This window comes from Cottoperca gobio, chromosome 5 (assembly GCF_900634415.1).
Source record: "Cottoperca gobio chromosome 5, fCotGob3.1, whole genome shotgun sequence".
In the NCBI taxonomy this organism is placed as follows: domain Eukaryota; kingdom Metazoa; phylum Chordata; class Actinopteri; order Perciformes; family Bovichtidae; genus Cottoperca; species Cottoperca gobio.
The window spans coordinates 10,781,122-10,808,563 of record NC_041359.1 but is presented as its reverse complement, the minus strand read 5'-3'; the positions used below and the strand labels follow the sequence as shown (position 1 = coordinate 10,808,563).

At 43.4% G+C, this 27,442-nt stretch overlaps 1 protein-coding gene and 1 long non-coding RNA gene across 5 annotated transcripts in view; both read left to right on the top strand.

Moving 5' to 3' along the window:
* The window catches only part of LOC115007882 (uncharacterized), a 32,423-nt gene extending 23,364 nt beyond the window's left edge, over positions 1-9,059 (top strand). The window contains exon 4 of the long non-coding RNA XR_003832240.1: positions 8,047-9,059. This is a non-coding gene — a long non-coding RNA (uncharacterized LOC115007882). The remainder of the gene's footprint in view (positions 1-8,046) is intronic.
* A 3,735-nt stretch (positions 9,060-12,794) lies between these two features.
* The window catches only part of plxna1b (plexin A1b), a 185,371-nt gene continuing 170,723 nt past the window's right edge, over positions 12,795-27,442 (top strand). For all 4 annotated transcript variants that reach the window (XR_003832241.1, XM_029430969.1, XM_029430968.1 and 1 more), the window contains exon 1: positions 12,795-12,916. The gene's annotated coding sequence lies outside the window, so the exon portion shown is untranslated. The remainder of the gene's footprint in view (positions 12,917-27,442) is intronic.

Below are 27,442 nucleotides of genomic sequence, written 5' to 3'. Positions count from 1 at the left end.
TATTCCAGTAAATAGGGTCACCAAATCCTAAATCTTAAGGATTGCTACTTTAACCCCGGTATAATACTTTATATACCTAAGTTTTAAGATTGAATGGTGTCGCATTTTTGATGATCAAAGCATCGGAAAGATTCTAAAAAGTAAAAGAAATAGCAAATAAAACCAAAATGATGTGATTTAGATGAACCGTTTTTTATTGTTTAATTAGTAGATAGATCATTTTGCCATAAGACTAAATCAGTTGAGCACATTGCATGTACTGCAATCAAGATATTATCAAAGATTTCTCGTCTTTGACCCCACAGAAGACCAGTTGAGCTTTTCGTGTGTGTGTGTGTGTGTGTGTGTGTGTGTGTGTGTGTGTGTGTGTGAGAGAGAGAGAGAGAGAGAGTAGAGAGAGAGAGAGAGAGAGAGAGTAGAGAGAGAGAGAGAGATGAGAGAGAGAGAGAGAGAGAGAGAGAGAGAGCCTGCGCTATGACCATAAATATGGGTTTAAAAGTATCAGAAGTCGCTGCAGAGACAGGAAGACAGCTCTTCTGATTAACCAGAGGGCAGACAAGCTTAAAGCTGAGAGCAGATGCCATGGCACAACCTAGCACGCTTCAGCCGGCACAGCAGCTCAGCACCTACACAAGTAGCAATCATGACACGGTAGCATGTTTAAGGCATACTGCTGCATGACAACCTCCTGCCACTAAATATGCTTCAGCACAAGGGAGGAGAAGTGTATGTATCCTCTTCTGCAGCTGTCTGATTGCATCTACGCTGCTGTTTGATTCTCGTTCTCAATCACACACAAACCCGCAGTCTCTAATTTACCTTCCCCATCCCTAGTGCCTCCTAATCGCTTGCTCTCTCTCCTCTCTTTCGATCTCCTTCCCTCTCCCTTTCTCCCTTTCTTCCTCGCCTCCTCCTCTGCCTCAGAACCCATTGAGGATTCACAACAATAGAGTTGTAGACTGGATTAAGCAATACAATGTCTGATGGAGGGGGTGTAGTGGGGAGAAATCAATGGGCATATGTGATTTCCTAAGCCGCTAAACATCCTCTGACACGTCGACCAATTAGCTGTGTCAAATGGGGATATCTTTACTACGTGTACAAGGTCATTAGATAAGTACGTCAGTAGCACTGGAGATTTCTGTGCGTGCGTTTGTGTGTGTGTGTGTGTGTGTGTGTGTGTGTGTGTGTGTGTGTGTGTGTGTGTGTGCTAAAACAAAGGGTAACATTTAACAATAGAGCTTAGCGTAGTTCCTTCGTCTTGATTACCTGTCTGTATTTCTTAATAACATTTTGGATTGCACAATTTGCTGCTTGTCTCACTCATTGCAATTGCATTCAGTTTAGAGAAATTAATCAAAAAGCAATGTTGCCATCATTTCTGTTTCATAGGGTAGATAAATGCAGTTAGAAAAAGCTCTATTGCTTTGTACGTACACCTCTCAACACACCCGCTGCTTTTTATTCCTCCTCTGTCTGCTTTCACAAAACACCCACTGAAGAAAATGAATGACAGAATAATGTCTCTTATTTTCTTACCTGCTTTGAAAAACACAACCCTAACAACAATAGCTCACATATATAACTGTGCTCTGGTGTTCTAGATGCTGCTTAGTTTGGAGATGTTCCACTTGTGCTCATTGCTGTTATGTTTATCTCAGTAAATGAATGATACATCTCCATTATGTCAGTGCCCCATTTATGTTATGGTGACGCGTTGTTTAAGGTCGTTTTCCTTTCTTTCTTTCTTGTAATTGCAAAATGCAAGCCAGCTCATGTTTGTTTCTCTTCACGTGATGAATGTTAAGGGCAGTTGACCACACTGGAAGTCTTAAAGTGAAACTCCTCAAATGAAAGCTGAGAGCCGCTGGTAAGGTGTGGTGAGGTAGGAGTGCAGATCATTCTGACCATTGCCTCGAGCTAAGACATGCTGGCTGCGAATGTGGAACATCCATGGTGACACTTACACACACGGTGAAATGTAAGAGCGTGTGGAAGAAAAGAACTCTGCTTCAAATTGAAATGCAATTTAATGCTAACCACAGGAGTTGGTGAAGTAATGATATGAAGACGGCAACAAACATGTCTAACAGGAGAGACGATGAGATTCGGGAACTTCTGTCTGTAAAATCTGACGGTGAAATGGAGAGAAAGGGAGCCAGCTACATGACCGCGGCGTAATCCGCGTTGTTTCATGCCTCATGCACGCTCTACCAAAGCATCACCCCTCGCAAGCGGGAGTATTTGCAGTAAGTGAGAACGACTCTGACATGAACATTCTCCTGTTGTGTGCTACATGTGTGAAAGGGAAACTCTGGACAATATCTGGAGTTCATCTCCAGAAAACGGCTATAGCATCATTATCTGACTGATCAAAAATGTCAGCTTCTTTTTATCAGGGCCAAAATGTAATCCTGCACAAACCACAGCGCCCTCCAACCTACACCCTCTTCCTTCTATGACTCACCTTGGCCTCCTGCTTCCACACAATAGTGTCAGTCTGATCATACATCTGCTTTTTGTTCTAATATATATATATAAAAGGAATAATCTCCACATTTTCAAATCAAACGTAGCACTAACGGTTATTGAGGTTATGATGGAGAATAATATTAGTATTACTCATCTCGTCCTACATTTTTCTACTTTCATTAGCTGTCACATCAGCCAATGACCCTGTGGGTAGTTAATATATATGAACCTTGATTAGGCTTTCTACTTATACAACATGTCACTTTCTTTTACCCTCCATATGGCACCAAGCTGTATGTCATATCTGATGAAGTTCTGCAGAGACGGCTTTAATTGTGCTCTGTGTTGAATTGCAGGAAGGCTGTTATATCTAATGACGATCAACTTTATTCATGCTGTTCAACTTATAGACGGTGTAGCTTTGCTTGCTGCTATATTTGTATTTATAAAGGAAAAAGATCAAATATAAAGCAGTCTATATGATATCATAGCTGGTCTCTGCGTTATTGCATGATTGGGGAAAACATAGGAGCTTTATTTGTAATCCTTAGTTGGAAGTTGTTTATTAAAATACTTGATGTATTTTCTGCGACTTCCACTGACTCTTGTCTGCATATATAGGCCTGTAGTTTTCCATGTGATGTAGCAGAGGTGTATCCAGACAATATCACAGACTCATCTCATTTTCAACACGTTAGTGAGCCTACATCTGACATTTACACACATTTGTAATTGTTCTGATTGCAGATACAGTTGATTCATGACCGTGTTTGGTTACATAGACCAAGTCAATAAAACGGCTTTGTGTGGGCACCATCAGCCCTGTAACCTCAGAGGATTTCTCCTCATACGGCCTCACGCATCGCATCCTGTATGACCGATCCAACCAGGAAGTCATCAGGAAGCTGTCTGGGGTTACAGCGACAGGTTGCATTGTTTAGCATTTAAATAACTCCCTGTCCCTCTATCTCTTCTGAGGAGGGAAATTGCACTGCCAGGCGCATCTTAGCATCCTAGCATATCGTGTTGTTTTCCAGGTTTGAGCCGGGTTTGGCTGACTGACTCCAGGACAGCTGTGAGTGAGGGCCATTCACTGCTCTGTCAGGGGTGGAGATGGAGGCACTGAACTGAGGCCAGCCATCCTGTGCTACTCCTACATGTCACCTTTTTCTCTCTGTAATGGCTTCCTGCATGGAAGACAGCTTGGAGTTAAAAAATTTGAATTTGTGCGTGTGTACTCACAGAAATACTGACAAATTCTCAGGTAAACAAATAACATCAAGCCCTCGAGCGCAATCCCACAAGAAACCTCAAGGTCTTAACATCGGATAGATTATGTAAACTCCCTTGTGTGGATTACATAAGAAGGTGTGACATCACGTGACCCCCTCTGAAGAAAGAAACCATAAAATGTGTCATTTAAATCTTGAGCAGCTGGCCGGGAGAAATGCTGAAATGATTGAATGTTTCAGACATTTCAGTTCATGTGGTGTTGCTCAGAATACAGCACAAAACCCTCATTGTGTTTTATATTCACTGTCGGTCATATCTCTGGAGCCACAGTGTCAAACAGAAGTTCATCTCACGAGTGTCTCACTGTGTTGCCACTTGTTGATTTGTCCAGACAATCAATCAATTTCCCTTGAGTCTGCATCTTCACAAGCATAACATTGTGAAGAACTGTATAACTCAGACACGGAGAGGAGGCAGAATAAAGCAAAGTCGTGCATAAACTACATCCCCCATGGTGCCATGGCAAGGGAAGAGGTGAGTTGTGAATTGGAACAAGGTGAAAGGTTTCTCTGTGGTTGCTATTGTAATACATTTCTCAGGGCACATGGACTTATAAAAAAGTCTTCTTGGCAAGGTTGTTCATTCAAGCCACCATACCTGAGGGGAAAATGTAGAAAGAGAGCACGCTTTACATTATTTCTACGACCTTGGGCTGTTCAATGAAAAACAAAACTCACTTATGCAATCAAGAACCAAACGGCAGAGCTACAATACAACGTTGGCTGTGAATGGGACACCTGCTTTGAAAAGAGACACACTTGATTTTTCAAACAATAAGTCCCATTTAGATTATTATAAATCTGTTGCAGACACACGGGCAGTCTGTGGCAGCTGAGGTTGGTTACTGTGGGTTTCATGAAATGCACGTGTACTGTAGATGCTACGAGCTGCAGACTCTGCACAAGCATAGGCGGCGTTTTGAGAAGCACGGCAAGATTTTCTGTATAATGATCACACTGGGGGCACTCTGAAGTCTGCTGCACTGACATGTTTGTAGTATCACTCCTGAAAGGATAGGAATGCCCATCTTATTTCACCGAGGCTCATATTTATTGTGTTATGGCTGTTGTTGAGCTGTTTGCAAGGGACCCAGTATTTCTAGTGGCACTGCAGATTATAAATCACTTATGCTTCTGTAGTTTAAAGTTGCCGGAGGGGGGTGTAAAACACATCCTGCATAAACTGGCACTCTATTCCTAGAAGTCTTGCATACATACAAAGAAGCTTGTGTGCATAAGTGAAAACTGTCTACATTTCTCAGGCTGTTGCTTTCATTTTTTGGAGAAGGAGTAATTGAAAACAGTGATAAAAACTTAAAAATAATTGTTTTACTAGCATGTTTTTTTTTAAATAGCTTTTCAAGTGACCTAAACTGACTTCAAGACAACAAAGACTCAACAGTATCATCTGCTTGCGGCCCCTTTCCTGTGCAACAGCGTCCATTGTGAATTTATTTTTTACCCCGAGGCCACTGTGACGTGAACACTGCTGTCTCTCTCTACATGGGATCCTCTGTCCTCTCCACCTTCTCAATAATTCAATGGGAAGAGGAGACGTCAGCTCCGGTATAATTACTGTGTGAGGGTGACAAGCTCCTCTGTCAAGGGCAAGATGGGACCATGCTTTACAGTACTGGAGAGAGCTAAAAAGACACAGTGTGTACCGTGGCACGAAGCTTCAGCTGCCTGGTCGGGATGAAACCGCAGGTCATCTGTGGGGGAAAGCATTGTGACAACAGTAACTCTTTTTGTTTTGAAAGTGAAAGAAACATTAGGCACAGGTGCAACATTTTAGTTATGAACTCTAACGTGTGTCTTCGGTTTAAATGTTGTTCTGCCAGTTCTCAGCGGTCATAAGGCAACACGATTCATCACTGTTAGGTGGAGAGGTGTGTGAGATCTGATTTCAGCTCTGGGCTCCGCTGAGACGACAGACCCTGTTAATATAACACCAGCCAAACCCCAAACGTCCTGCTCAGAGAAACCCTCGGAATAAGCATACCTGCCAAGATATGACTAAAACTGTTAATGTCTCCGAGACCTAAAACCTGGCCTACGCAAAAGCTTGGCATAAGGCCCCTGGTTTTAAAGGAGCTACTCGAAGTAGGCAGTCATTAGAAGAATGTTTTTGACACACTGTCTGCAGTACCCCGGCAAAAGGTCTGGACCAAAATGGATCAAGTCTCATTCATCCTAATATTAAAGGCTGGGCTGATCCAAGATCAGCACTGATGATGAAACTCTACTTATGTGTCTGAAACCATAAAGAATGGTATGGTTTCGGGCAAATCAGGGATTTCTTTATAACCTGCTATATTTCTCAAAACATTTAAAAAAAAACAATTTATAGCTTCAGTATCTCTCATATTCAGACTCTGCCTTACAACGTTTAAAGACATTTGAATTCTACTCCACTATCATTAATGAAACGAGTCCACAGCCATGCTGGAGGCACAAATCTCTGCTTGTCTGGCTGACTTCTCTCAGCGGATGTCTGCACAGCACTTGAAACTCAACCTCGACAAGACCGAACTGCTCTTCCTTCTGGGGAAGGGCTCTCCCATCCAAATCCTTACCATCAACATCGGCACCTCGGTTGTTTCCCCGACTCGGACTGCAATGAATGTGGGTGTGACACTGGACGACCAACTGTCCTTCACTGCCAGCATCGCTGCAACAACCCGCTCCTGCAGACACACTCTGTACAACATCAGGAGGATACGTCCCCTACTGACCCGGAAGGTGACGCAGGTTCTTGTTCAGGCTCTTGTCATCTTATGCCTTGACTACTGCAACTCCCTCCTCGCCGGACTGCCTACATGTGCCATCCGACCTCTACAGCTCATCCAGAATGCAGCAGCCCGACTTTAACCTACCCAAGTTCTCCCACACTACACCGCTCCTCCGCTCCCTTCACTGGCTACCAGTAGCTGACCCGGATCTGCTTCAAGACTCTGGTGCTGGCCTACCGTGCTGTGAATGGATCAGCCCCTTATTTGAAGCTATTGTACTGCACTTAAAATGATTGTTTGAAGATTTTTATTGATGGGAGTTGTAAATATAAAGTAACATGCTAGCAGCTCTGTAAAGCTGTACTTATGTACAGTGGTGCTTTGAGCTAATTGATAACATCAATGTGCTAACGTATTAAAATGTATCTATCGTTTACACTGTTTTGCACATGGATCTCAATAGGAACTAGCTTTGTGATCATTTTTAAGCCAGAGGCTATAATATTATTTCACACTGCACACTGAACAGAACAGTAGGGTTGCAGTTTAAAGTGAACTAAACTCTTAAAGGACATTTACAAAAGCAGCTATGAGTTGTACATCGAGAAACATCAAAGCTCCCCTGTCTTCACTTTTCTTTCTCCTTCCTTCCTCATTGTGCTCCAAACCCTACGACCGTGAAGTGAAAAAAAGCCAATATCAAGAGAAAGTCACGACACAAGTTCCTGTAATTTTGATCATAATGAAATGTGTTGCGTTTAATCAAAAGGCTGGCATTTGCCGGTCTCCCTAGCATGCACACTCCAGGGCGCGCACATCAGAAGCCGGCACAGAAAGGCCACATTAAGTGTTTGATGGCAGCCGAGAGACGACACAAAGAGGCTGTTTGTAACTAATTAGGTTTGTTCGCCTCACCTAGATTTTAATTATGATTGGGCACTTCAAAAATGTCCGCATCAAATATCTAGGTGCCTTCTTTCAAGCTTCTCAAAATAGGTGTGCAGGGGGCTCTGCTAACTTGCTAACTAGCTTAACATAAAGTAGCGTACTGTCAGCATGCCTGACACAAAGCACCCAGACATAGTGTTACGTTTGAAGTGTGACCCGTCTGAGGTGTGCTTTCTGGCACAACATGCTTCTAATTATGTAGCTCCATTCTTGTAATATCAAGGTCATCATTGCTTTTTATAGCTATTATGTACATCATAAAACGACTGCCGCTAATTGAGTCAGAAAAGCTTCATGCTATGGCAAACCTCTGTTTTCCACTGAAATTACATAACCTAGTGTTTCATTATACATATCCCGTGTTCTTACATTTAGACCTCCAGCGTATGTTCTTAAAACTTAATGAGGTCACAAATCTGCTGGATTTTCATGGTGGTTCTCCTCTCCTGCCACATTCATAATTGGAGGAATCAGTCTTCAGGCTTACCACTTGTTCGGTGTGATCCAAACTGTTAATTTTGAGATTTGTGACCACCTTAAAATGATTCACAAGCGATTTCCAAATAATTATCTCACCCGTCTTTTTCTCTCCGCTATGACAGATTGCAGCCCAGAGGAAAACATTCAGCAGCTGAGGAGCTCCAGCGCAGACAGGTGATTCCCTTCTAATGGATGTTAATGCGGTGGACATGGCTGAGGATATTCCCAGTGGTGTACACTTACAGTTAATTGATAATTGAGGTCTATGAAAAGATGCACATTAAATCATGGCCAATGAGCCTGCCTATACGGTTGCAGCAATTCAAAGAACAACTCTCAAGAGTCTCTTAAGGTTTCCCACAACTGTAATGCACTTTGAATTAATAATTAAGGCGGAAATATGCTTTACTCATATTACCTTACCTTAAGACATTACTATTTCAAACATGTAGCATATGCATAATGTTGAAATGCATAAACACTTTCACCTCCGCCAACTCCAGGTTGCTTTCTTGATATCTCCTTATGTTACTGTTTGATCTGTGAGTTTCCTAATGAGCCCATGTGTTCAGATGTGAATCTGTGATTTGCTCGAATCTAATTTTTTGTCGTATTTATCATTAATAATCTGCAACATGTTGCACATAAAACATATACCTGTTTTTCTGCTCTTTGCTCCCAACTGATACCAAATCATAGAGATGTATCCCACAGTAGAGGCATTCACCATATTCAGTTTATGTTTACAGGTGCAAAAGATAAATACATATTTAAATCATGTACCGCTTCAGTGCATTTATCATTTATAATGATTTGTAGCTGGGCCTGGGAACTATGGTTATAAACGTTACATTAATACGGATATTTCTTCAAAATCAATGTGTATGGTAACATAAATGTATGACACGTAAAATCCCAAATACAATTAACTGATATTTTGTGCGATGAACTGTGTTCCACTGTATTATGGATGTAAAACGAGCACAGTTAGCTTGGAATCATTAATTTTAACAACATCATTGTATAACTAATTTCATTATCATATCATAATGTGCAGCGTATATCCTTGCTTTTTATGTATTTAAATTTAAATGATCTTCTATTGTGTAACTGCACTGCTGTGCAGATTGCCCCCGTGGACAAATAAAGTGTTTTGAATTTAATTGAATCACGATTCCACTGAAAGTTCTGAATCATACCCACATTTCATACAATAGTGGACCACACATCTAAGTTGAATAATAAATAAATAATATGACTTGCAATAAACAACAGACCCGGTGAATGACTGGCCTTAAGGGGGACTTCATCATCCAGGAGGACATTAGTTCTGTGTTATAACAATATGTTTATAATATAATATATCAGCCCCTTACGATGAAAGAAAACACCAAACAAATGCTGGTAATCATCTTGTCACAGGAATCAAGAAAAACAAGAATCGTGAAGGTATTTCTGCAGGTATTTACCCAAACAGCTCAAACACATATCATTGCCTTAAATCTCAGCACAGACAGATGGAGCTTCTTCTTCTTTTTACCCTGTCTGTATATTTTAGTTTCAAACAAGTATTTCAAGAAGTTTCTATTTGTCCCGATCTGGCTCAGATGCCGTGGCACTATGACGACCAAGGATCCTGGGAGCTGAAATGGGATTGGAGTGACTGTACAAACAGATCAGACAGGCTTAGCCATCTTGTTGTTAGCCAATTAATGGCCAATTACCTGTTTAGCCAGAGCTGTGCCATCTTAGGTTACAAGGCCTCCAAACCTGCACTTCACCCGCTGGCTCAAAGTCTTATTGGTTTCACCTAATTGGCACGGATCAGATGTTTATTTTTGCTTTTAAATAAAAGGATTGAGTTTCATGGGCATGGAAAGAGATGCTATTGACTACTGGTAAACAACAAACACTGATCATCTTTCAGCTTCTGAGTGTCTTGTCGTTTTTAGAGCTCTTGATGTGTCAGATAAAGTCTGGAAACACAAGGTTACGTCAGTGCATGAGACTGATTATTTAAATTTAGTCTGATGAACGTAGTCTATTTTGTTTTGTAAAGCTGCAGAGTTTGTTTGCACAATATTATATGTATGTGCAGGTTAGTGTATTCTCTGTGTGTTTTCAAGGACAACTGGGACTCTTTTCTCTCTGATCAGTCAGTTCATGTATCTTTCTGCTCACTTAAAATGTTTGTTCTTCTTGCCAAACAACAGGCCCATTAATAGTGCATGAGTAACAAAAAGAAAAAGGAAAGCAAATAGAGAGCAAAACAGCAGCAAACTACCAAACAGCCATGCGTACATTTATTTAATATTCTCTGTGCTTTCAGCCCAAGCTGCTCGGCCTGTGCACTGTCTAGTCGAATCATGACAGCCAAGATTTATTTTACTCTTTAAGAAAAAAACATCACTGAGCACTGTATGCAAGACAACTTTTGGTTGTGTATAGAAAACACAAAGAGTTTTATTTAAGCATCTTCAAGGTGCTGCATCTTTATTTTGACTGTATTACAATACAGCGTACAACTGTGCACAGAGGCTTTTGATGCTGCTTTGCACAAAGCTAACTTTGTACTCGCTCTGATGTGTTTTACACTCCATGAAGATATTCCCATGAGAACTTACAGTAGGCTTGAAGTGGAACTAGGGGAGGACGTGGACCGCACTAACTCAGAGCTAATCAATGTGTTAGTGTTTAAGTGTAAGATAGGGAATGGCTTTGTCCAGAGGCCTTTCACATGGTAAGTGAGGCTAATCTCTTAGTATTACTATGGCCAAACCAAGCATTTCTAATGGCAGACAGTGGGCTTTTGAAAAGCATTGAGAGCTGTGTGGTGTGATAGACTCAGGGGAAATTTCCTGGCAAGTGCTGAAATTCAGCTGCTCTTTTATACACGAAACACACACACAAATGTCTTTATCTTTCGCAATCAAAAATACACATTCCCCCTACCTCTCTGAAACACACACACTCTCTCCCTCACACATACTCAGAGTACTGGAGCCAGGTGGTGTGGTTAGTGCCAGATCTTGCTCTCTGCTCTCCTGAGTGCAATTGGTAACCTGAGCTGCCTGTTTGAATAACTCAGTTACCCCAAAAGCTTCCTCGCTGCAGAAACATCGTGGAACAGTGCCCAAAACACACTTTGTCTAAACTTCTGATGGTCACTGACTGCGTGATGAATATTGAAATCCAGCTTTCAAAGTCACTGACTGTCTTGACGTTGCTTATCATAACAAAAGAGTAAGAATTAAAAGTTGGCTGGATAGCCTTACGGGTGCAGCTTGTTTCCAAAATCTGTCATCCGAGTGTCACTCAGTGTAAGTTTAGTTGGTGTGAATGTGTCAGCTGATGAGAGGCGACAGCCAGGCCCGAGGCCTCCTCATTTAATTAGGAGCCCGCCTTGTTTTGGAGAACTCACAACCAAATCTGTCTCCAATTATCTCCCAGGGCATTTTCCATTATAAACACCATTCATTGAAAATGTATCTTAGAGATTTTCTGCTTTAAATGTAACCTGCAGGTATCCAATATTCTGCACCACCACACTTGGCCTGTCAGGGCTTTACTTGCTTCCAATGTCACTCAGTTGTCCTGCAAATATTTGTTGTCACCCCCGGCCCCCTCCTTACACCACCCTGTAAACTCTACACATCATTTTTCAAATTATAAGCGACTTTGAGTTCTAGAAAAGCGCTATAGAAATTCTATTTATTGTTATTTTTATTAATTATGATTTTTATGATTGTAGTTGTCGGAGTAGGCATAGTACGAGGCATTAACAATGTAACAATTAACTCAACTTTAGAGTTTGGCCCCAAGCTAGAGTTGAGTAGTAACTCGATACTCTCCTTGAAGAGAACTCTGTTTAACTCACCATACTTTCATCGTACAGTTTTAGACATTATGATGACAGCCGTTTGTGTAAAATTAAATGATCACTTCTGGAAGTATTTTTACAGTGAATGTGAGACTCCCACAAGGTTTTTACAAAAATAGTGTCGTCAGGTGTTCCATGTCAAAATGTGGGACTGAGATCATTTTGTTTTTGTATGCATTTAAAAAAAATCTATTTCCTGACTATGTATTTCACCAATTTGTCTTACCTGTCAAGACCTATTATACTTAAAATGTAACAAAACTAATGAAAGTAATCAGTGCAATACACACAGTACAGGGACAGAATAGTCCTTTGTGCAATTTAAAGAAATCTTGAATGAACTTACTGTGTACAAAAGTTAAAACTGGCATCTCAGAACATGATATGAATTCATTACAATACAGCTGAGAACAAGCCTGACATAAAGATCAGGTAAAATAATAATTGAATTAAACATAGAACATTAGATTATATTAATGAAAACGTTAAATAAATGTGAACTAGGTACAACATAAATGAAATTATTTTGTAAGTGTAAGTCCAGGAAAGGCAACTAGTTAAAAGATGAAAGTTTTTATTTATTTTGTTATAAGAAAGTACAAACAATCTGCCATACCATTTCAATTAATAAAGAAAGAAAACATTTGCTACACTAGAAGGTAATAATAATAATAAATAACAATAGAAAAATGAATCTTTATTAAAAAACAAAGATTGGGTTGAAGTAAGAAATGTAGCTTTATGAAGATGACAAGTAAAAATATATACAAGATATTTAACTAACAACGCCACAATAACTGTTATCATCACATTCAAATGAAGTGATAATAATTTTACCATCAATACCGTGTGAAATATTACCACGTCCCCCGTCACAGCAGGAGTCGGCCCGTGGGCGCCCTCTATGGGCTCGGTGCGGCACTGCAGCAGCAGCGGAGCGCCTCCTCCCTGCTCCTGCAGCCGGAGTTGCATTCCTCTCCACCGCTCTCCATTCACACGCAGGGAGCCGCCGGAGAGAGAGCACCGCCGCTCCGTGACCAGAGAGGAATGTCCCCAAGTTTTGGAATTTAAAACCATGGCGAGGATATCTAACCTACGGATCACTTGAACCTGTAAGTACCGTGAAAACTCCGGTGCACGGCTTTTTTCCCCCCGTGTGGAACAAACAGGTTTTGGTGGAGCCGGCGGAAATATTTAGGTTACATGTTTTTCTCTCTACGTTGCTCCGTGTGGTGAGTTTGTCGTTGTGTTTCTACCCCAGCTTCTCCCCATGTCCTCTCCGCTCTCGGCGTCTGGGTTGTCCACGAGTTTGAAGAGCTCGAGGCTGGAACCAAACCCAGGCGTGAACAGGGGCATACCAAGGGATATGCAGAGGAGCTCTAATATGCAGTTATTTCTGTGTGTGTTGGTGCGTGGAGGCTTGTGTTTGTGTTAGTGGTGTGTTGAATGTGCGCCCCGGTGTGACCACCAGTCGGATTGATCCACACCAAACTGTAAAATTGCGGATATTTTGAGCGCCGAGCGAGGCTTCAAGCTCACTAACTTAATGCATTTGACTTTTAATTTTAACTGTATTTATTATATAGCGCTAAGTACCTGGTGCTTGAAACTAAAAGCGTTGGTGCTTTTGCAAGTAACCTCGGGTTTGGTGCAGTGTGAGGTAAGTTTCTGGCTGGTTGGAGAACGTCGGCTGCAGTAAAAACAGACTTTTCTGACCTGGAAAAGCTCCGTGTTGCAGTCATGTGTGGTGTGTTACTAGAAGAAACCTCCGCTACCAGTGTGTGTTGACACGGACTAGCTCTCAGGCTTGTCAGGCTGAGGGTGCGTATGGCAGTTGCATTGCCTCAGAGGAGGAATGTCCACCACCAACATACATAATTACAGGTATTCACGGAGCTGACACTCACTGTCGCCTGGATAAATAGTCCGGGGAGACTGGAGGAGGTGCAAGGCTTGTAGATTAAACATTTGCTTTCGTGCTTGTTGGCTGCTTGTTCTCCCCCCCCCCACACACACATGTGTATGTATCCTGTTTGGCTTTCTTAAATGGACCTAAGGGAGGAGTTGTGTTGGATTTCTCCAGGGGGACGTGGTGCTTGCTTAAAAAAAAAAAAAAAAAAGAAAATCGATTCACTTATTAGCTTTGAAATAATTAGAAATGGTGTTGCTGTGGTGTGAAAAGAGCGTTAATCTGCTAACGAAATGAGAGACAATTTGTAAGCTTTGTTATTCGACAGCAATTGAATTCCCCTTTTGAGCAGGGATGGAGTGGCGAGGGCTGTCTGTGGGTGTGTTGAGTGCGCATTGGTTGTCAGCTTTTGGAAATGCTCTCATTGCTCTATATCGGATTCTCCTCACTTCTATTTTTTAATCAAATCCTGGTTAACCAAATTAGACTACCCACCCCGACCGCTACGTGAATTCATTTGGGGACCTTTTTTAAACATGTATTCATGAATCATATTAGATGAGCAAGGGCATAGACATAATTGAAACCTTTTTTTTTTGGTGGAGGAAAAGGATGGGGAGTGGGGCCAGACTACAGCCTATCACACACAAAAACATCCCTGCAATATTAATTGAAGATTTAAGTGGGAGTCCTACTATTTACTGTGCATGTAAGATAGTTAATATAAACCTAGTGGTACTTGTGATGTGGCACCACGTAAGACACAGGCGTTATGTGATCAACATGATAACTCTTTATCATAAGTGACGTGACCCAATTTTACCTCCATGTTCAGTCAAGCAGCAGCTTCTCATTGACAGTTAAATGCGGTGACCAGCATTCACATTTAAATGATGGGGGACATGAACCGTGTGACATGAGTGTTTGTTTAAGAGGTGGTGCCCAGTCACAGCTTTAAATCATTTGACCAAGGACAGACTGACATCTCACCAACCATTCAACAGAGGTGCACCTCATTTCAAAACAAGCATTACGTTACATGAGTGTGAGACTGACAGCAAGGAGTGGCAGTAATGTGACCAAACATAGCCATGAGTCTTTGTCCAAGGACTATGTAATTATGTTTTATTTAGCTGACACGAGTGTGGAAGTGACTAAATGTTCTCTGTGGCTCGTGTGATTGTTCAAGTGAGAACAATGGATCATAATGATAGAAGTACATGTTGAGACATGTCGAAGCAACCAGCCTATGTGACTTAAATAGGAATTAAATTGGTCGAAATCTGTAAGAAACGACCTCACCCACATGGTTATCCCTTCATGGTTTCAAAAAGTTCCCACCTTATACTGCGGAGGTCTTCAGAAAATCGTTTATTTTTGGCAAAACTGTGACCTTGCATGTCATTTCACATGAAAGTTGGCAAACCAGCCAGAAAATTATCAGCAATTTGCCTCAATCTTCCCTAATTATGATACAGATCTGCCCCCACAAAAGACCAGCAGTGTCATGCATTTTGAAAGTCTGCCCTGTCCGGTCTGGCTGCTGCCGCGAAGGGAAAATCTGTGATGTCCAAACTTTGGAATTCGAGCTGACATGTGCACTTTGCACCCCACCGGTCCTGCCTTTGTGTGGCTCGCCCCCCCCCGTCGCATTCCTCTGGACTTTTCAGCGAGTGGCATATTTAAGGTCTAATTAGATTGTAGATGGATGACAAAGCAGAAGAGCTGTGCTCAAATGAGAAGTGAATTGCAACATGGCGCTGTAAAACGGGCCCTACATATTGTGTCTGATGAAGGATTTTTAGAAAAAAAGGAATTGAATGAGAAGATTTGATATAACTTCCATCACGCTCACGTGAGACTTTCCCAGTTGGAGTGAAGAAGTACTTCACTGGGTCATTGGAATTGTTTATATATGTGAACAGACTTTTAAGTGCATACCTGTATTCTTCAGGGTACGCTGTTCTGTGATTCATTGCCTTCATGCGGCGAGTCGATATGTGGACTGTGTTCACACTCGCTGTGTGTGTGTGTGTGTGTGTGTTGCTATACTGCAAAATCGAGCTCCTTTTCCAGTTTCCAGGACTGTTCGACATTTTAAACCAGTGTGACAACCTCATGTTTAGGCATTTCCTCTTCTCGCCTTCTCTCTCTGCCTACTCCTCTGCCGTTCTTCCTGCCTCCAGACTTATGCTGCCACTCAGGCTTTCCTTCTTCACTCTCCCCCTCTCTTTCTGTCAGGAGCCCGTCGCTGTCTGCGTCTACCTCCAGCCTTCCACACCACCGCTTGCGCCGCCTTTTTCTTACTTTCATTTGATTTCCATCGTAACTCTCTCTCTGTCCAAGTCCCCCCCCCCCCCCCATTTCTTGTCCTCATACCTTGCCTTGGCTCGGTGCATGAAGAAGCATTGACTATATCTGAAAAAGGATCCCCTCTCAAACCGATATAGGGGTTATGTCGGAGAGTGTCGGATACGCCCCCCCCCCCCCCCATGTGTGACTGAGGGCTTCCTTGGCACAGCGGCGCTTTAATGCAATATCTGCTTTCATATCATAGCCGGTGGAGATGGTGGGTTTTTATTAAATAAGTTTTCATTTGTGTCACTCTTGCTAAAGAGGTTAGCCGCGTTGCTGGCGCTCTGCGCAGATTGAGTGTGTTTCATTCCATCTGTGTTCGGCTGCCTTTTGCTCTTTTCAAACACCTCAGTCTATGTTTCCTGTTTTGGTCTTTATTTCCTTCTTGTCTTGCCTCTCTCACATCCTCTCCCACTTCTCCATGTTGTCACCTCTCCATCTGTTTGAGCAGTTTGAGTGTTTTTACTTCCTCTCTGGGGTTTGTGTGGCGCCCTGAGGCAAGGAGCCACACAGCAGCAGCAATATTAAAACGCACTAAAGAAGGACCAGCAGCAGGGCTCTACCCGAAGGCCTGTCACACACACACACACACACACACACGCACGCACGCTCTTATGGTGCTAACACCTCTCCAGCCGACAAGCCTTAATATGAAATAAACTCACTCGCCAATACCTGGCGGGCCTGTCTTGACTGACTGCTCAAATAGGAATGACCTCCATTTGCCCCGAATAAGAAGCTGGGATTGAGAGTCAGTGGGCGGCGTTGAACTGCAAAGTGCTGGTGCATTACGAATCATATCAAGAGGTGAGTTTGCAGGTGAGCCAGCAGCATAAAACCTCATCAGTGCCAATCAGAAGTGAATTTAAAGGCACACTGAGCTATCTGCAAGCCTCATCACCTTCTAAAGAAGGAGAGTGTGCTCAGGGCTGGCAGGTTCTTTTTGTACTGAATTAGAGAGGATGCATGAAGCGAGCGCCAGTGTGGAGAATTTGAAATGAAAGGCTTGTTTGTATTGTTTGATGCCTTAACCTTCTTTAAAAAGATTCCTTGTTGCATCCCTCACTTCGGATGTAGTCAAATAAATATGACCACTGTTGGGGCAGAGCAGAAATGTCTCGGCCAGAAAAATGTCTTTCTTTCCCTGTAAGCAAGCAGCCTTACTTTCTCCGTCTCTGTCGTGCTCATCCTAGTGAACTGTCTGTTATGTATAATTAATTTTCTCCTCTCTCCCAGTTTATTTTTATCGCCCACTTTTAACCATTCCTTCAAAGGACCCCTCCCCCGCTTCCGTCCTCCACAGTGCCTGCTGAAAGTGACAGCTGCTCGGGTACGGGGGGATGCTTTTTGAAGCAGGCACTAAAAAGGCCACTCACTCAAGACGATTTGGAATAGAAAAAATCTCTGCCGCTCTGACAGTATCAAAAACATGCCTGCTAATCTGGCTGCAAATTGAAAATAAACTCTGTCTCCACTGTAGTCTGCGCCGCCTGTTGGGGAACAGAATTTACATAGTCTCCTTTTTGTTCAAAGAGGTGTTGATTAGTTTGGTTGACATGTAAAGCAGTGATTGACTTAAGTAGGGCACAACTAAATAGTTCACTGTTTTGCAGGCACGTCGTTTCATTGACAGGAGCATTGGATTTGCGTTGGATTTATATTTTTGTAAAATCATTTGACAATCTCATAATTTGTGGAATGGGCTCTTATCCAAACCAAAGAAACACCGTCTTTGGTTGTGTTTGACCCTCAGTCCGCTGCCACGTCACCACTGAGATTGAGTTAAAGTTGTCCTGAAGGCTCTGCCGGAAGGTCCAAAGATGCACTGTTGATCCCAGAACCACTTCTGACCCAGTGGCCTTGTGTAGAAATCCCATCTCCCCCGCAGCTAGTGGGGACGGCCTCAGCATATGAAGTTTCCTCCCTGGCATGCCAATGCTTTTGTCAGCATTCTGTCCATCCTCCCTCACACACACTGACTCCGACAGGCAGCTCGGGTCACCGATTTGTTGTCTCTTGTTGCATTTCCTCCCGTGAAGAAGAGCTGAGGCCTGCTATTGATCAGGAAGTCACGGTTCCTTCCTGTAACACAAGACATCAACTATGTATTGTTGTTTAATTTTATTGCCAAGGTGCGCAGCTGGCATGGTTACTTTCTGTTATTCTGGTTATTCCTGTATCATTTTGCATTCTTTTTGCCAGCCGTGTGATATTGGTTTCACCTTGTGAGTGTGCGTATGTGTCATCAAGGAGAAGTGTGGTCCAGGAGACACTTACTAAAGATCGTTTTTGATCTTTTATTAGCCTTTTAATGATAGTATAGCTGACGGTAGACAAGGAAGGGGGTGAAAGAAGGCATTACATGCAGCAAGGGGGCGCTTGGCTGTCGCAGGGGGGCCCTGCCCTTCGCTGCAGAGAGAGAGAGGGTGCTGTGAGCCCACAGGCCGAGGGGAGCTGTAAAGCTCATGGCCTGAGCTGCTAGCCACCTACGCCTCGGGCAACCGGGCCTTTAAAGTTGACCTACAGCAGGTTGCGCCGCCCTCACGGAACTTTACAGGTGTGTAGTTGAGATCAAAATGAAAGCCATGTTTGAAGATTGATGTGAAAGTAGTGGGGATTAGGAAGTGGGGAAGGACCCCCCCCCCCCACATACACACTTTATGTCCTCTGATTTTGCGTTGCGGCTGGTGTTCAAGATGGTCTCTAGTTTCTGTAGAGTGAGTCTTCCAATATCACTATACAAGAAAGCTTATTGTTATTGATTTAAACATCCTCACTAACTAAGAAGTAAGAGCTGTGTGGTGGGAAACAGAGTTACAGATCGCTTCCACATTAAATCTACCTTAAAGCTGTTTAATGGTCAGGACTCATTATTTTCTTTTTTTAATTAAAGAAATCTGGGTATTTATCAGGTTTTATTAGGCAAAACAATCATGTGGGGACATACAATCTTGATGGAAAATGTTTTAATTTGATCTGCTCCTTTTTATATAATAATAATTCTGGTATTTTGTTGTTTATAATCAGCAAAATAAAAAATGACACGGAGTATCAACTATAGTGTGCAATGACTACAGTATTATTTTCTGTTACATCAGAATATGGCAGTGCCTAAAATGTTGGGATGTTGAGATGTTGTTGTGGCCATCACTCATATCCAATGTTTGTTCCCCTTGAGCAAAGAACGCCAGATTCCACTGGTTCAGTTGAATAAAGCAGATCTTTGAGTATATTGCATCTGGCGCAGTCTGTCAGTATCATCGGCAGAAAGTGTTTGTTGCTGATGCTAAGATAGTCTCAGTTTAGATGAGGGAGCCTACTGGTTGTTTACTGTGCTCACTAGAGTCTGTCTGCCTCTTCAGGCATGTTTGGCTTGTTAATGAGAACCACTGTGTCAGAGAGGAGACAGCGCACTGTCGGTGTGTGTGCCTGTGCATGTATTTGCATTGAGATAAGCAGTGCAGCATCACTATACAGGACGACGGTATACAGGATTCTATCTGAACGTGTGTGTGTGTGTGTGTGTGTGTGTGTGTGTGTGTGTGTGTGTGTGAACGTGGGGACTCCTCGTGTATAATGTAAGGTAACGCTCTCCACTGTAAAGGAGATGAAACAGGGAAGTTTACACAGGCACATAGCTATTTATTGTTGTGATTAATGTTAATGGTGCAGCAACTCATAATTGCTTGCCTCTTCCCCCTTCTCAGTCTTTGTAGCTCCTACTTCTTCATTCCTGTCTTCCATCCTTCGCCCCCCCCTTCTTGTACACACACACCCTCCTGGTTTCTGTTGTATTTACCAAGGGGAATATTAAATAATTCAGGCGGTCTGTTTTTCCCAGCCCTGTAAATAAGACTAATAGAAGGCGGGCCTTTGACGAGAGCCACTTGCCCAGGGAAAGCATGGCCTGTGGGCTAGCCTATAAATCAGCTAGCTGCCTGTCTGGCCCCTTTTAATGTGGCTGTGTTGTGGACTAGCCAGCAACCACCCCCATGTTAGCGGAAGGAAGGGCGACTTATTCCGGAGAGGTCAGCAGTATGGTGTTGTCGCCCCCAAGGCGGTGGTGGACGTTGAGAAAGCGTGTGCACATGCGTGTTGGACACAGGCAAGGATCACTCTCCCTCTATGCTCCCTCAGTTGAAATCTGGCTGGCTTTTTCGTGTGCGCACATGCACACACGCTCCATCATGGATCATAAACCACACACTCTGATGTCAGCACCTGCATGTGTGTTTACCAGATGGAGATAAGTGCTCATTTATTCATTTTGTTTATCACTTATTTTTCCCCCCTGAGTGCCTGGTGCCTTTTAGATGTGGGCTGGTGCTTCTGGCTAGTGTGTGTGCGTGTGCGTGTGTGTGTGTTTGTGTTTGTGCTTGTGTGTGCTTGGTGAGGTCTTATGCAGACATTCCACAGAAAACCAGTCAATAAAAGAAAAAACATTTTCGTTTTTCAGCGCAACAGAATGGGCAGTTGGCCTTCTTAAACCCACTATGTGATCCCACTTCAGCTGCTAGAAGAAGAGTAGATTTTGAGTAGCATTAGCCCTAAATCACTTTGGAGCACTTCCCAGTCTCTCACCTCCCCAAGTTAAAACTCTCAGCAGCCACTTTTCCACAGCAGGGTCAGGGGGGACCTGTCAGGTTTTGAGGCCAACTCAAAACTTTTCTAAGCTCTTGTTGAAAGCACTTTTAGTTTGTTTGAAACGTTATCCAAGATTATAATTGGTATTAACAAAAGTAACAGACGTTGTTACCACAGAAATGTTATTTTGAAGAAGACTTTAGACTAGGAACAGGGTTCTTACTCTGCGGCCCTAATCACAGTGTTTTGTCCTTGCTTGTTTGGATTCCTGGCATGCATTGTACCATGCTATGTTGGAGCCACATTTAAATTGTCAAATTACAAATTTAGTTTGAAACTCCCCTTAAAACTGTGCTGAAGTGGCATAGAATATCCTACACCTCCTTCCTCTACTACCTCCCTTTTCTTTCCACAGCCTCTTTGTCAGCTCCCTCTTTTGTGCTCAACTCAAAGGGTTAAAGAGGGAGAAGTGATGAGTAGCCCGCCGAGTCTGGCCTCCATTGTGTGTTGGCATTGTGCCATTGCATAGCATGTCGACCATACACACATGTACAAGGGACTTTTCTCCACTCAAAGGTGCTACAGTTACCCGGTCATACTACCCCAACCTCCTGCAAATCAATGCAGACACTTTCCAAAGGTTAGTGTCGTTAGGATAGAATGAGAACATGTCATACGCTGCCCCATGCAAAAATGGCCTTAAATAAGGTTTAGAAGCTTTACTCTTGGATAAGGCATTGCTGAACAACTTGGCGAACCTTCTCCTAACATCCAACAACTTTATACAAATGTTTTGGGATGCTCCTGAAAGGCCGTTGTTTTTCCTTTCCTCCCTCAGTGAAAACATGTGCTCGAGGACTATAAAACCTGTTCCCCTCCCTTTCCTCCCTTCCATAGCTTGTTAAGGAGAAAACCACTCCACGGCATGTTGTGTAGAACATTGGTGGCAACTCAGCCTAATTCTTTTAGCAGACCTGGGTTACCTCCATGCTGCAACGACGTCCCGGGGGTGCTTTTAAGTCGTCTCTCTTTCCTCAGCCCCCCTGCAGAGGGGAGGCAAGCAGAGCAGGGGCACTCTGGGAATAAGTCCTCCAGGCCAGACAATGGTGGATCGACGGTAAGGGGGGTGGGGTGTTCGATCGTAACCAGAAATAGAAGAAGAGCAGGAGGAGGAGGCCTCCAAACTGTAAGGAGGGGTGGGATAGGGGGATGTCAAAGGTTAGATTGATCCCTACTTTAGATGGAGTGAGGACATGGAGGTTTTATTGCCAGGGCCCTCGTGTTGCTTTTGCCCAGCTTGGGGTGAACCTCTGAGCTGCTACTGCATGATGGAGGAGGGGCGTTTAGCTTGGTGTGAACGCGAGCGACATATTGCTGTCCCATGATTGCTCCAGTTGTGCCCGGTGACCTCTGATCCTGACCTCCTCTCCCCCTACCAGGAGCTCTCACATAGGTCAACAGCATGCCAGCTCTGACGAGAAGAGAGGTAGGATAGTGTATATAAGTGTTGCTCATCAGTTGTCATCTGACTAGATTTTTGCGTTTGTACCAGCAAGTCTGTTCTCTCAGCTGTTGCCGTTAAGGAGCGTGTGACGAAGCAGCCAACAGCGAAGGAATGCGTCAGCGATACCATTCAGCTCTTTTCGGGCCACTGCATTCCAAATGAAATGGGGTGTGTAACTTGTGACTGGTGTGATGTGCTGATGCGTGGCAGCAGGGAGGAGTTGCTTCCTTTCTTTCTCTTGGAGATTCCTCCCACCCCTGCCTCACCAAGGTCTATGGTTTCCTTGGCTCATATTGCGTGTGCAGGAATGCGGCTGTTCTGGTTGATGGGCTCGGCTCTCCGTTGTTCCTGAGTGTTCCTCATTTGGCTCTTAAGATCAGCGTGACATGGCCCCTGGTGCACCAGCAGACTCTCTCTGCCTGCCCTCTCTGACACATGACACATAGTATTTGTCCAACTGGCACTTGAGGCAACATGGAATGTTGAGTGTAGCTTTAGAACAAGGGCATTAAACCAGTGATTCATTTTATTAAAGACAAACGGGGCAGAGAAGTTTACATCAATCTGAAACATGCATTATGATGAATCCTATACATGACTTTTCTCTCTCCCAAACTACTTAATAAGACATGTCTTAGAGCCATTGCCACATGCGTTGTTCTCAAAACCTGGTAGAAGCTGTTTTTAGCTCATTCAAGAGGCACATCCTGCCCTCGGCAATCAGTGCTGCAGTCAAACTTGGCCACAGCACAGACACATTTTCAAAAGTAGCCCGTCTCCCAGTCTGCTTGTAGCTGCATCAACATAAAAGCCTTGAGCGTTTAGATTTGTGAAAGGGTGGGATAGGAGAAATCTGAACAAAATGATGCCAGAGCCTGCACCTCGGCCAGAAAAGGCTGAGGGAAAAGAAGGAAGACAACAGAGGAGAGAAGGGAGGAAACTTGGCAGCTCTAGCTAACTCAGAACAGCAACACAGCAGCTCGCACCAAAGAATAATAAATAATGTTGTGGAGAGACGTTCTTGTGTGCAAGGCAGGGCGGAGAAAAAGAGCGAGTGTCGGGAAAGAAGGATGACAAAAACTCTGAGAAGCTGAGTCAAACTTTAATTAAGGACTGAACCCAGCATTGGAACAGCTGCTGTTGCTTGTGCCACCCCGCCACACCAGCTTTACAGCTTTTTAATTTGAAAGCCAAACAGATGTTACGAGGGGGTGGCGATTTTATCGGACGAGAAGTTTGGTTTCAAGGAAGAGGAGGAAATTAAACTTTCCCACTCTTTAGTCTGGTGATTTCAGGGAGTTAGTGATACAGTCTGCTGGTCAGGGCAATGCTGATTGTAACCTGGTGATATCTTGTTAACTACCACACATTAAAGTGTGATAGAGTCACTGTAGAGGCATCTGCATCTCTGTTGAAGTGCTCTTGAGCACGATACTGGCCGCCTCCATAAATTCAATGGCAACATAAAACGGTGCAATGCAAAAATTGTACCTTATGCTTCATGCTCACTCACCGCAAGCTGCTCAGGGTAATAACATTGTCTCTAAATATTCAATGGTGCTCTAAAAATGGCCGCTTGTCATACTATAAACCATATTTATTGAATTTTCCACCATTATGGATGTCTTACTTGCTTGGATTTACTGAAATAGCAAATTCTTTATAAATGATGAAGCCCATATAATTAAAGTGAGAACGTCGATGACAACCAGACGCCTAACAAGACGTTTGACCAACAAATCAGCCTGCAGCGTAGTCAATACATCAATATATTGATGTATTAATAAGATTATCATTACATTTGTCGTTCTCAAAATCAGCAATGTATTGTGATATAGATTTCAGGTTACATAGTCATTGATCTTTGTGCCATACCTGTCCTTCGTGGTCAGGGTTGCCAGCTCACGGTGTGTGTTTTACTTTCAGGTGATATTCACCCGAGCTTGCACTCAGTGGAGTTTCAGTCTCTCTCCCTCCTCTGATCCAAATGTCTGTCATCATCAACGTGGAGAGAACCCATTTGGTTGGGCTCGCTCAACCCCTTTTATCAGCATGTCTGTATCTCCCCCTCGCTCCCTCTTTCTCATTCTGTCATGGAGGACGTGATGAAAATGGCTGTTTAATCATGCAGAGAGGTCAACCAATCAAAGGGCCTGGGCCCAGTGATTTAAGGGCCTATTCAGAGCACAGCTGGAGGGAGAGGGAAAGGGAGGGCGAACGAGGGGGGGTGTTGAGAGAGAGAGAGAGAGAGAGAGGGAGAGAGGGAGAGAGGGAGAGAGGGAGGGAGGGAGGGAGAGACGGAGAGACAAGTTGGGGTTTGATTGCTGTATGGTGCAGGTCACCTCTCATCCACTTACTGCTGGTCTCGTTTCACCAATAATTGTCCCTGATAGATTGATGTATAGGCAGGGAGATGAATGGATAGAGTAGGTGGAGGGCGGATAGGCAGAGAGACGCGCACATTAGTGAGCCGACCCGCCAGTGATGAGATACGTACACACCCTCCAAAACTCACACGACCTCATCAACAGCAGTATAGACGCACGTCTTCCTCCCATTAACTTTGGCAGGCCGCTTCCACTGTAACTGCAGAGCTCACTACCCCACATACACACACACACGCACACACACACACACACACAAACTCACAGATATGCCGTCTGCAGACAAGGCAGTTCTCACCTGAATGTCAATTGGAGAGAATGACAGATGGTTGGGAGGAGCAGAGGAAGTACAGACAGACAGATTGTCTCCTGTCTTAGGCTCCAATATACAATCTATAATATACGGGGTCATCCTGTGTTTAACCCTTTATACCTATCATACAGGTAAAATACCTTTTTTGCTGTCATCAGCACAAGACCTAGGTCCTCTGCTGTATATTTCATACACACTACTACGAAAGCAGAACTTTGCAAGAGCTTGTTAAATTCTGTGCGCTTAACAGGATTATCACGTTTCAATGTCATTACAACAATGTTTTTGCACTTGATATTCAACAAGGCAGACAGTGCGGATCAACTTAAAATTTCTTTATGTGGTCACCTTATGAAAATGTAATGCAACAAGTCCTGCTCGGCAAGAGTCATGAAATGGATAGAACTATAAAGAAGAGTGGCATTTATGGCCGAGAGGCAGGAAGTGCCAATATCTACCATAGTAAAGTTACAGAAATGAAAAGTTTACTGTCGTAATCGTACAGTTGCTGTCGTAACCTCCATTCGCCCTTTATTATGAAAGACGAGACTATTCCTGGATATGGAGACAGCCCTGTTTATGACTCATAAACCCTGATAACACATGTTGACCCATTCACACTGACGGCAATAATATGTTTTGTGCCATTGCAGAGCTATGTTCTCTCCCCTTGCCTAATTTGTGTTGTCTGAAACCCCCTTGTTTTGCTCATCAGACCTGTAGTACTGCGATGGCAGTGCCAGCGGATCTCTTTTCTTGAAAGATTTCTGTGTAGAATGTACTCAAAAGTGTTTGATTGCTATTAAAGTTCTCCTAATACAATTAAGCTTCTCACAGGCTTGCAGCGAACAACTTGCTGAATAAAATATGTCGCCCCCTGAGTCGCTTGTTATTGGTTTGCTCAATCTACATGGAAGTGTAATGTAGCTCTTTGCTTGCCTGGCCTGGAAATGTTTTTTTTCCTTCACGCTAGCATTGCAAAGAAAGATTGAAGGGATTTGTACCAGCTTCTGACAGGGGTATTGCCTGATCAACTTTATTGAGTTAACCGTATTGACTTTAGCTCCTGTTCACACGTCACTCTGACATTTCCCAAAAGGACTGTGGGTGAAGCTAAAAGTTTGAAAGGGACATCTGTCCCTCCTGCCCTGTATTTTCTGCTTGACTGTCTCTCTTCAGGGTTTTCCTTTTCATTCTTCCCGGTTTCTTTACTTCTCTGTGTCCTTCTCCCAGTGTTGGTTTGCTGGTCAGTAGCCTCACATCAGCTTTACACTGTGACTAATCTCATACACAGTTAATATTTGGCTGCTGCCAGCTTAGGTAAATTAACAACCCGCTACGAACATTTCTATTTGGGCTTCGTTTGGTATGCTCCAATGCATGATGCTGGCTGTTCCTGCTGAGGTAGTATTCAAATAATTGTCATTAGATGCTGCAAAGCACCATAATAGAACTACAGTACCACAATTCTTTGCAATTACACAAGCATGTGCAAACTGTTTCTCAGAGGGGGGTAAATACTGATCTGGTCAAAGTGTTGTTGCCTTGCCTAAGACAACTTCCCTGGTTTGCATGCAGATTCAGGTAACCTTTGAGGGTATACAATGTCAGAAAACAGTGAGGAAAAGTGCCACATTTATCATTTAATGTCTTCAAACTGCTTGTTTTGTCTTAATCATCTAAAACCCAATCCAGATCTCTCTTTTTCCATGTTGTCTCCTGTTAAATCAACCAAGGGCAAAAGAAGACTCCTGTCTGTTTCACAGCTGCAGTATTCTGCAGTAGATATTTTGTTACTTTGCGCTCACTGCGGCTCTGCTTGTGTTTCTGATACAGCCAATGAGTTAGTGTTTGTAGAGTACCACTTCAGCAGATAGCTGGCCTCTTGCTCTTGCTCTCTCTCGCTTTCTCTTTCTCTTCCTCTCCCCATCTCTCTGACCTTGCGTCGGCGTGTGCTGATGAGCGCCGAGTGGATACACTCACGAGTGGTGTGTGCTGCGCGCGCGCGCGTGTGAGCGCTAGAGAAACCACGGGAGCTCCATTTGTTGTGTAAATGCGAGCCGCTAATTGACTGCCGGGCACGCAGCCTCTCCTTCACCGGCTGAACCCTGCCCTCCGCCGGGTCCCAGGGATCCTGCCAGGGGAATGTTTGCCCCCTCACACACACACACACACACACACACACATCCACTCACGCTCACAACACCCCCCCTTTCCCTTTCTTCATCCGTTGGAGCAGGCCTGGCACTGGGCCAAAGTGAGGATGGGCACGGCGCAAGCCTCTCTGTTCTCTCTCTGTTCTCTCTCTCTCTGTCTGTCTGTCTCTGTGTCAAGCTCCCATAATGAAAAGCTACACAGCATTTACTCAAGATAACATGCTGTGCTGTTTGACACTCTTTTGATACAATTTCTGATCTCATGAAACACAACGAGTTCTCTCTTTTTATACTCATTTGGACATTGTTGGATAAATTTGATATTTTTTTAAACAAGCAAGGGAAATATGTATGTATGTATGTGTATGTATGTAATATGTAGGTATCCTCATTTAAATGAAAATACCCTGAGTGTACTAACTCTCAGATTTAA